Here is an 11,435-nt window from a genome sequence, read left to right on the forward strand (position 1 = left end):
ACTTTTCTAGCTTACGGCTTTTGAGTTTAAAGATTTCTCTGACTTACCTGGGGAGCTCCGAGTAGGAGAAGGTCTAGGAAGGTCTATCTCAGAGCTCCAGCTATTCAAGTTGCCCTCTAAATTCTAATCTACATTTATTCATGGAAATTTACTATCCATTCGTTCTTGCAGCAACACTGAGTGTTAGCTTAAAAAGCTCTTTTCCTCCTTAACATTTGTCTCTTTGACATATTTATGAAGAGAAATTATATCCACTCTTAGCTTTCATTTTGCAAGGATGAGCAGACCCAGCTATTAACATTTCCTTTCATAAAATAAGCTATCAATTTCCCTTATCATTTTAATAGCTGTCTTTACATTCTTCCCATTAAGATTCATCTTCTATCATTGCCAAAAACTGCAATTCCATGGAGTGTTCTCAGAGGAGGTCTTACCAGTGTCCTGTATTGATTCCAAATTGCCGGATGTAACACTCTGGATGAGGTTTCTTTTCTCGTATCATGGTCCATGATGGAGTTGTTCCATGATGGAATGTTGATTCCATGTTTTTCTCTGTAACATTTTACCTCTCCTTCAATGCATGTCTTGTACAGGAAAGAGAAGTTTAAAATCTACCCTGGGGGCAGACTCTGAGCCTTTCATCAGACTGTATCCTGAGACATCCTTTTCATCTGTCCCAAGTGACTCAGTAAGTCTCTTGCACTCAAGTCCTTCACATCCAAATGCAGGCATTCAAAAGAGAAATACACCATTTTTTGATCTGTACATTTTGTTCAATGCGTAACAAACTTGTAATTACATTTTTGTTTGAGAGGAATGGGTGGAGTCAGAAAAAATGTGGTTTTGTCCAAAAAGAGTGAGATTTACATTTTCCAAAGTGGACGTACTTGTACCTGAGCCAGTCATTCAGGCCCACTCTGTTGTTGGAGAAATGTGGATTTGATGGGTGGACCACTCGTTGAATAAGAAATTGGTTGAAAGGCCGCAGACAGAGGGTGGTGATCAATGGCTCTATGTCCAGGTGGAGGCCGGTAATGAGCAGTGTCCCCCAGGGGTCTGTCTTGGGACCGGTGCTCTTTAACATCTTTATCAATGACATCGACGACAGAATCGAGTGCACCCTCAGCAAATTTGCTGATGACACCAATCTGAGTGGTGCGGTTGACAAGGAGGAAGGAAGGGATGCCATTCAGAGGGATCTTGACAGACTTGAAAGGTGGGCCCGGGTGAACTTAATGAGGTTCAACACAGCAAAGTGCAGGGTTTTGCACTTGGGCCGGAGGAACCCCAGGCATCCATACAGACTGGAAGGAGCAGAGAGCAGCTCTGCAGAGAAGGACCTGGGGGTCCTGATGGATGACAAACTTAACATGAGCCAGCAGTGTGCTCTTGCAGCTCGGAAAGCAAATGGTATCCTGGACTCCATCATGAGAGGGGTGGCCAGCAGGGACAGGGAGGTGATTGTCCCTCTCTACTCTGCTCTTGTGAGGCCCCATCTGGAGTACTGTGTCCAGGTATGGAGCCCCCAGTACAAGAAAGACAGAGAGCTGTTGGAGAGGGTCCAGAGGAGGGCCACGAAGACAATCAGGGGGCTGGAGCACCTCCCCTACAAAGACAGGCTGAGGGAGCTGGGCTTATTCAGCCTGGAGAAGAGAAGGCTGAGGGGTGACCTCATTGCAGCCTTTCAGTACCTGAAGGGAGCCTATAAACAGAAAGGGAATCAACTCTTTGAAAGGGTAGATAACAGCAGGACAAGGGGGAACAGTTTTAAGCTGAAAGAGGGAAGATTTAGGTTGGATGTTAGGGGGAAGTTCTTTACAAGGAGAGTGGTGAGGTGCTGGAACAGGCTGCCCAGAGAGAGGTTGTGGATGCCCCGTCCCTGGAGGTGTTCAAGGCCAGGTTGGATGGGGCAACCTGGTCTAGTAAATGGGGAGGTTGGTGGCCCTGCCCAGTAGGGGGTTGGAGATTCATGATCCTTGAGGTCCCTTCCAACCCAGGCTGGCCATTCTGTGATTCTGTGACAATGGAGAAGAATAATTCCCATTCTTCACTCTTGTTCCTTAAACTGTTACCACTCTGGATGATGTCCCATCACATCTCTATTTCTCTGTTTCATGTCCTGAGTTCACTACACACCTGGGTAAGATTAGTCTGTTTAGGGCAGTTCCTTAGAAGGGAAGGACAGTAGGGAGGAATCATTGCCCGTATGAATATAACCTGACAAATTTGACAGATAAAGTTTGATATTGCTCTCCTGTACTACCAAATAACAGGCATAAAAGATGAGGCCTTTGCCAAGTAATGATGCTGCCCTGTTACCCATGGTTGCTGGCTGTAAACTCTCTCCAGTTTTAAGAGATCTCTTTTCCATATTTAGTGCTTCTGCCAGTAAGGGTCCATAGTAAGCCCCATGCTTTTAACAGCCTCAGGAATTAACTTTTGTAAACAGGAACTCAGATAGAAATCAAATTTCCCAGCCAGCTGTTACTAATAATAACATTCTGTATCAGAAAGTTTTGCCTGATCCTTACATATACACATTTTGTAATTTTTGCTATGTCTGTTCTGCTTAGAACTGTTATTTTATATACTGCCAAAATGTAAAATTTACGTTTTTAAGAGACAAATGAATCAGTAGAGGTATACTGATTTTGTAGCCATTTAAGGCATTTGCCTTCACAGAAAGCTACAGAATGAAGCATTTGTTTCAACTCTCACCTGCCCTCTGCTGCATGAAAAACTGTACTCAGAAAGCAGGCTTAATAAATCAATACAGTTTGATTAATTAAATACTTTTGTCTTTTTTCTTTCTTTAGGAATGCAGTGAATGCTCTTTTATCCTCTTCTGGAGTCACAGATCTGTATAAATAAATCCTAATATTCCTCAACTACTTTCTAACTTGCAATAACACACCATACCTTTCATAGATGAGCACAGACACAGCAATTTCGAAGCCTTTCATTCAGTGAGTTGGTGAGACTTTCAGAAAAAGATCTTTCAATTTCATCCATTGGGGGCTTTCTTTCTGACAAGAATATAATCAAGAACAAGACTGCTATCAAATGTTACTTAAAAATGTATGATCCAACAGGAGCTGCTCACTGAGGACTTAGAAACTGAGTATTATCATAGTCTTTTTAATTGACATACTTATGGTACTAGAAAGTCAATTTATATTGGCTTTGTAAATCTACCATTCTATTTGGTTTCTCCTGCTATCATTACATGCCTTGGGTGACTGTATCTCTTGCTGTAACATCTTCCTAGGGCTTCCACCACTGGCAATAGACATTTCAACAAAATATTCTGTGCCCCACTTCTGAAACAAAAGGTGTCTGGTTGTGAGTGTGTTCAGTCCTTGAAGGGAAACAATACCAAAACAGAACAGAGGAAATCTTCCAGGTTTATCACAGAGAACTCTTGTACCACATTTACCCCATTTCTGAGGTAGCAGGTGGTCTCCTAGGGGTTGGGAGAATTCTACAGAATCTGCAGTGCTGTGTTGTGCAGCATTGTTGATTGTTGGAGGTGAGGAAAGGGAGGTGGAAAAGAACCCATTTTAACATCTCTTCTCTTTCTCTCCTCATCCCACTGAAGATTTATGCATGAGACAAGGGGCAGGTATCCTGTGTGTGGTAGATGGAAAGCAACTATAACTAAAGAAATGTGTGTATTAATTAACTTCCCTGTAAATTGGCTCAAAATGTTCAATATTTCTTAATGGCATAGAGTTTAATTGCTAAGGAATTTCTTGCAATGGATCAGACCTTCTAAATTTGAGCTAATCAGCCACGAAACAAGAATTCAACACCATCACAGTTGCACTCCAATATCCACTAATAACAAAAGTTCTGCTATTCAAAAGACTATACAGCTTCACAAAGTGTTTTGTTTAACCACAATGGGAGTAGCAAGATCAAACCAATCCCATGTCTCACTTACAATCAATTGGAAATACTGATGTGAACCTCTCTCCATTAAAGAAAGCAGTTTTGTCTACCTCACAAGTGAAGCAGCTCAGAGTTTGAGAAGATCTTTCATACAGCTTTCATTAACAAAACACTGAACAAAACAAAACAAAACAAAAAAATCCAAACCAAGACAAAAAGACCCAATATGTTATTTAATAGAATAAAGATTAATATTTAGCTGAACTAATTTTCCATAGTTTTTATAGTCTGTTGCAGCAGTTTGGATAATTTTAAAATGCCTGAAAATGTTTATCATCCTCTATTTGTTGTGTTTCTCATCACTCTGCATAAGAGCTGCTGTAGTTAGCAAGGAAATAGTGTGTGATACATAGCATTATTTCTTAAAAATTTCTCCAAAAACAAGCCAATAAGCAATAATAGAGACCAAAAAGTTGAAAACAAAGAGCCAAAAGAAAACTATGGAGGAAAAGTAAGGCAAAGAAAGCATTTCGGGGCATGCTCACAGTCATTCAGTAGTCAAAAGCAGATTCAAGAATTCACCTGAGCACTGGCCAAAATAGACTACTATTCCTTTCTCTCAACTACCTGCAGTATTCTTGGTCTATAAAAATGCCTCATCCAAAGCTTACCTAGCTCAGGACTTAGCTGAATAGCTGGATAAACCTATCTTTTTTTTTTTTTTTTTTTTTCTTTTCTGAAAAATAAAATAAAATAAAATACACTCCAGTACCCATGAGAAAAGAACGAGTATTCCAGACCTATGCTGCACAGTGAGCAGTGGATAATCAATAATCAGAAACAAAAGGATTCTCAAGAAAGCAAGCAATAACCATCCTGGAAAGGGATGGAAAGCTCCCTTTGAGTTAAGCTGTTTGCCAGATGCTCTCAGGGGAAGTTCTTCTACCTCGAACTACTTTCCTACTTCAAATAGATGCCTCTCAACACATAATTTTTTGAGTAAAACAAACAGTTCTAGTGAAGCAACGAGGAGAATATAAACATAACGGAGCATTAAAGTTCAAAGCTAATTTCATGATTGAATTGTCCAGACTAATATATTATGTTTCCAGAGTACTGAAGCTTGTTTTGTTTTCTGTAGAAACAGGCACCTACAGTTATCGGCCCCGAATGATGTTCCCAATATCCACTTTGGAAAAGAAGAAGAAAAAGAAAGTTAAATTTTCTGGAACTGAAATGGAGTTTGGGGGGAAAGAAAATCAAAATAAACTGTATTACTATAAATGCAATAAAACACTGGAACAGAAAACCTCCCAAGACTGCAGCATTTTCTTTATAGGTGCTTTCAAAGAAGAACAACATGCTTTTAGAAGCATCTTCTTGTACAGTTAGACTTACTTTATTGGATAACTGCAGGGTGAATAGTTAAACTAGAGCAGTCACATTGTCACTGAGGAACTACCTAGCCTGGTATGGCCGACAGACCACCATCCCCTACTGCTTTTCCATATAGAGAGAGATGAAGCAACTACATGTGGGTCAAGGGCTATCAAAAGGGATTTCAGGGCCTTGGGACAATGGCTAAAGGAATTGAATGTACAGATCGTCTTTTTTCTCTACCTCCTGTATTGGGTAAGGACACAGAAAAAGACAAAGGATCTTAGCTTTAAATACCTGGCTTTGTGGCTGGTGCCATCATCAGAACTTTGTTTTTTCTGGTGACCTATTAGCCTACATAGTACAGGGTTTGTGGGCACTGGATGGAGCCTGCCTTTCTCAAAGGAGGAGAAGGATCCTTGGGGAAAGCTAGTGGGGCTCATTGGGAAGGCTTTAAACAAGGTGTGAAGGAGGACGGGGGGATAGTGAGTCTTCCCATGATAAGGTGTGGGAAGGCATAACTAAATTAGAGGGAAAGGGTGCTGGCAGGGGCCTTTAAGGACCCACTGCCTGTAGAGGTGCTGGTAACACTGCAGCACATACAAAACTATATGATGGTGAGGCAGTGACTACTGGGGCAGCAGGAGAAGGCAGTGGGGAAAATCAAGGGAAATATTGGAAAGGAATTAAGGAGTTATCCTTTATGTAAATTACAAGACCAGCTCTCCAGCTGAAGTGCCTTTACACTAATGCACGCAGCTTGGGAAATGAACAGGAGGAGCTGGAAGCTACTGTGTTACTAGAAAACCAGAATGTAGTTGTCACCAAAACCTGGTGGGATGATTCCCATGACTGGAGTATGGCTATCAACAGCTACAAGCTGTTCAGAAGGGACAGGTGAGAAAGGAGGAGGGGTGCTGCTATCTACATCAGGAAAGTAATGGAATGTAAAGAGTTGTCCCTAAAGAACAGCCATGAGTAAGTCGAAAGCCTATGGGTGACAGTTAGAGACTGAGGGAGCAAAATGAGACTTGTGATGACACCAGATCAAGCAGAGCATGTCAGTGAGGCTTTCTACCTCCAGCTACAGGAGGTGTTGTGATCACAAGCACTCATCCTGCTGGGGGACTTCAACCACCTGGACATCTGTTGGCAAAATGGCATGGTGAGCTGCAGGCAATCCAAGAAGCTCCTGGAATGCATTGAGGATAACTCCCTGAGACAGGTCATAGGAGGCCCCACCAGCTGGGATGCAATGCTAGATCTGTTGCTCACCAATGCAAATGAACTGATTGGTGACATCAAGATTGGAGGCTGCCTGGGCTGTAGTGACCATGCTATGGTTGAGTTCATGCCCCGGAGGGATATGAGACAGGCGAAGAGTAAAATTAGGAAGCTAAACTATAGGAAAGCTAAATTCTCTCTTTAGAGGATGTTAGTCAACAAGACACCCTGGGATACTGTCCTCATGGTCCATGATGTGGAGCAGAGCTGGCAGATGCTTAAGGAGGCTTTCCTCTGGGCACAGGAGCTCTCCATCCCCACGTGTAGCAAGTCAGGAAAGGAAGGCAAGAGACCAGTAGCTTTTAGATTAAAATACAATGCGGGACTTTTAGATTGCATTATTTTTCTCACCTATAACAGGGAAGGATTACTAAAATTAATTGTTAAGAACTAGTAAGCAGGCATATATTTTGCATTTACCAGCATGCAGTGTCAACTGATCTTCAGATAAAGGCTGTTAAGAGTTGTGACTTCATTAACGTCATTTCCACTAACAAGCACTCAGTTAAGGCTTCTTGACAAACATCTTGATTTTGCGTTGAACATGGGCAGGTATTACAGTCTTTCTGTGTCATTCTAATTTGAGGTCATCACAGCAGCAATATAATAAAGCTTTTTCAAGGTGATCTCACAGTTTAAACAGAAAATAAAATTTGCATTTAAGGCACAGTATGGAACAATGAAGGCATATTTTGCTTTGAAAGCTGCACATTCAGTACAAAGTGGTAGAGATACGTATTTTCTTCTCATTTTATTTCAGAAACCTAAAAATAACCAACAACTTTAACTCTTTTAAGAATAGGGTCTAAAGCATTTTATATATTTGCTATGTTTTCTTGAAGGTTTCTCAGTGTAAGTTGCGTTATTTCAATAGTTCAGATATGAAATAATCTACATTACTTTAATTACAAGACACGATGCCTCCTATGGAAGTATCACCGATACCAGTCAGACTACAGAACTGAAAGAATTAAAGAGATCTTTTTTCAGATATGCCTGGAGACCAATTGCCTCTTTGGTTTGTGCTTGGAAGTGTTTGGAAGCAAAGCAATCAAATAACCACAGGGCAGTTGTTACCAATCAAAGTTTGCAGAGAACTGGAGCAAAGAAATGGGACGTCAAGCCACATCAGCTCCTGCAATGTCCAAGCGCTCTCATTTTTAAGATCCTCAACAAGTTTTGTTGTTGCTTTTGCTTTTATTTCAAACCTCACAAACAACTTCTGTGGCTGATTTTTTTTCTGTCATTAAGTTCCTCTTGTATGTCAGTAGTACAGAAGAAATTTGAAAGTCACTGGGCAATTCACAAAAAATATGTGGCTAAAATTGGTTCCTTCTGTCACTTGCAGAAATTGGCCAATAAACCTTCAAGAATCCCTGACCCTTAATGATGAAAACAAGTGGATGACCTCTATTCTAATTTTCTCTGGCTGTGAGGTTACAAATGAAAATGAGATGTGTGAACTTCAAACCATTCAGACCCATTGTTCCTGGGCCTGAGACCACTTGGCACTGACTGTCGTGCTAAACCTCTCTGGAATAGGTCTGTTTTGGAGAGAAGGAGCTGTCCAAAACAGAACCAAGAAGCAAGAATAAGCAGTACTTGAGCTTACTGTGACCCACTCTTATTTTGTGCTACAGATATATTTGCTGAGAACAGTATTTAGTCAAGAAGTGAGAATTAAATGAATCTGACATAAATAATTGGACCATTTTGATTTCATTGTCATCCATAATGGATATTATGGACTACTGTACAGTTGGCAACACATGCTGTGCACTTGTTCATGTGCTAATGATCTGCTCTGCATGGGTGGTGTTTATTGACACTGAGTGCTTGTACGATCTTTCACTTCTCATGCTGGGGGTAAGGACACCTAGCTGCTGTTATTGTTAGCAGGTATTGTTTGTATCCTACTCAAGAGGCCAGAGGAATGGAAGAGAACTCTGTTACGAGTTAATGGGTCTCTACTGCTAGCTAAATCATTACTGCTAACTTGAAATGTCAGAGTAAAACTGAATTGAAAGATGCTAATTTTTCAAGCAACATGGATCCTCAGACAGCATTTTATTACAGTAATGGTATTTACATTCCCTCTCCCGCCTAAGTAAGAAAAATGTGATTTAGAAAGTTACAGCAGTAAATGTTATCTGATCAGCTACATCAAAAATTGTCTGTTTTCAACACAAACATTAAAAATGTAATTTACAAAATGTCTAGTATTGTCATTAAGAATACAAATGCATTTATATTTCACCTATAAGATTCCAAATTACTCATTCAAGTGCCACAGCTTCTATGAAACAGTAGAGGACAGTATGATTTTGGCTAATCCCTCTAATCAAACTTTTGCTTTGTTCCAGCAGGAGTTCAAGGACTGTAATCCTTTACAGGTATTCTGAGAAAATACAGGTGTGAGGAGGCTAAAAAGGGCTCAAGTGGGAAGTGCTGTGGCTGTACTGTGCCTCTACTGTCTGGGCAAGTAAAGTAAGATGTAGCTCTTTTTCTACCAACAAAATGCTGGGAGAAAAGGAGTAAGGAAAGAACTGGCCAGGGAGTTACTTAGGCTGGAAAGACCAACTAGTGTTTATCTGGTTCTAAGCTCTGCTTAGAGATAGGCCAGCCTCAGAGTTCCATCAGTTGCTCAGGGCTGTCTGATCATGTTTTGAGAATCAGCAAAGATGGAGACTCCACAACCTCCGATGGCAACTGGTTCATGTTTGTTGAGGGATAAATCCTGAGCATTTTTTAATGTCCTGACCAATCCAGACTTATTTCTCATCAAGTCTCACAAAGCAACAGTAGACAGACCTTCCCATTCCCACAGGATTAATTTCAAGTCTGCAGCAGTAATTGATTACAGGACAAATTTGATCTATTGTTCAGAATTTAAGAGTGATTTTTTTTTTCTCCAGGGAAACAAAACCTCTAAGGTTCGAACACTTACAGACATCACCTGGTACTTCCTAATCAATGAAAGACACTGATGGTTCCCATTCGCAGGCTCACAACATTATTCACAGTAATAAACAGGAACACCTGCACCTGGTCTTTGCATTGGTGCCTTCTTTTATGCATCCCAAATTCTTTAAAATCTGCTTTCCAGGAACATTTAACCTCCTCAGGGAGATAAAGGAAAACAATTATGCGCTCTGAAAAATGAGCAGAATCTTTTGTTTTCTTATTCAGTACAGGTTTTCTTCTTTGTTTGTAGACAACTGATTTTAATCTGGCAAAGCATTCCATAAAGAACAAACCTCTCATGCTCCCATCATGGCTGCTGAGCCTGCTGTAAAAACAGAAAAGATGCATTCAACCAATTATATCACATAAAGAGCATGTTTGTTTCATGCAAACAGGTTCTTATAATTTCAGTTTTGAACAAATCCCTGGGAGCTTTGTGTCATGTGCTAAATATCCTGATCAAGCAAGTGGGTAGCACAGTGCTACACCACACAATTTTGAAAGGAGGGGGAAAAGCCTGCTGGGGATGTATTCACAAAGGTTAACATTAGCCCATACAGGCTAACATCTATAGTTAGTAAAGAGAGAAAGGCTCCTCCAGAGTGCAATTCAGAACTGAAGATTCATTTAGCTACTCTGAATCTCTCTCCAGAGGAATCTCACTTTCCATTAATTTCAGAAACAGCCTGCAGAGATTAGCCTCAAAAAGATCATACTAGCCTCTGTGTATACTCCCATATCTACTTTCCATCAGCAGGAACAGTGGCTGAGATGTATAGTTAGCTACACTGTATTTAAATCTGAATACTATGTATAACATATTAAATGAATTTTACTCAGCTAGAGCTCAGGGTTCTGCCAGTATTGCTGAAATGCCATCTCCACTGTGCTTCTTGGGTAACCACAGGATACAGTTTTTTCTACTGCCCTATTCAAGCACTCCATTTGATGACTACCTGCATGCCAGCATACAAAGGACTGCCGCACCCCCACCACCTTCAGGATCCACTTAACATGCTGCAGCACAGTTCTTTCTCTCGCTGTTACTGCACACTGTACCACTGGAGCAGCAATGGGAAGCAGGTTTTCACCATCAACCTAGAGACAAAAATTCTGAAGCTTTGAGACCTGCTGCCTACAATTTTAATGGTTATTTATTAGCAACAAGAGTAGAAAATAGTCTTTTAATCTTACATACGAAAAAAGTTTGCATTTTGTGGTTTAATCTGGCAGCCAGCTAAAAACCACAGAGCCATTAGCTTACTCCCCCCTCAAGGGCTAAGATAAGGACAGTTTAATAAAAAAGGGTGGAAAAAAAAAAAAGTTAAGAAGAACTAGCTTAACAAAGAGAATAAATATATCAAGTGACGCACAATGCAATTGCTCACCACCAGCTGACCGATGCTCAGCCAGTCTCTGAGGAATGGTAGCCACCCTGGACAACTTCCCCAGCTTTATGGTTGAGCATGATGTCCTATGGTATGAGATATCCCTTTGGCCAGTTTAGGTCAGCTGTACTGGTTCTATCCCCTCCCAGTTCCTTCTGCACTCTTAGCCCCCTGCTGGTAGGGCAGTGTGAGAAGCCAAGACATCCTTGGCTCTATGCAAGCAGTGCTCAGCAATGGCTACAACATCAGCATGTTACCAATGTTATCCTCATCCTGAATCCAAAAAAGAGCATTACATGAGTCTCTATGAAGAAAATTAACACCATCCCAGCAAAAATCAAGACTTGAGTATACAAGGAAAAAAGCATAACTGACAGAACTGATGTGAAGACTATTTCCTAACTCCTCTAGTTTTGCTATATCACATTAGGTCACTGCACTTCCCTTCCTGAAAAATGTCCATAATTTCTTAAAATACTGTCAAATTTGAGGGAAAAAAAAAAGTCTACAATATTTTATAAACCAAAACAA

This window comes from Gallus gallus, chromosome 1, assembly GCF_016699485.2.
Source record: "Gallus gallus isolate bGalGal1 chromosome 1, bGalGal1.mat.broiler.GRCg7b, whole genome shotgun sequence".
NCBI lineage: Eukaryota > Metazoa > Chordata > Aves > Galliformes > Phasianidae > Gallus > Gallus gallus.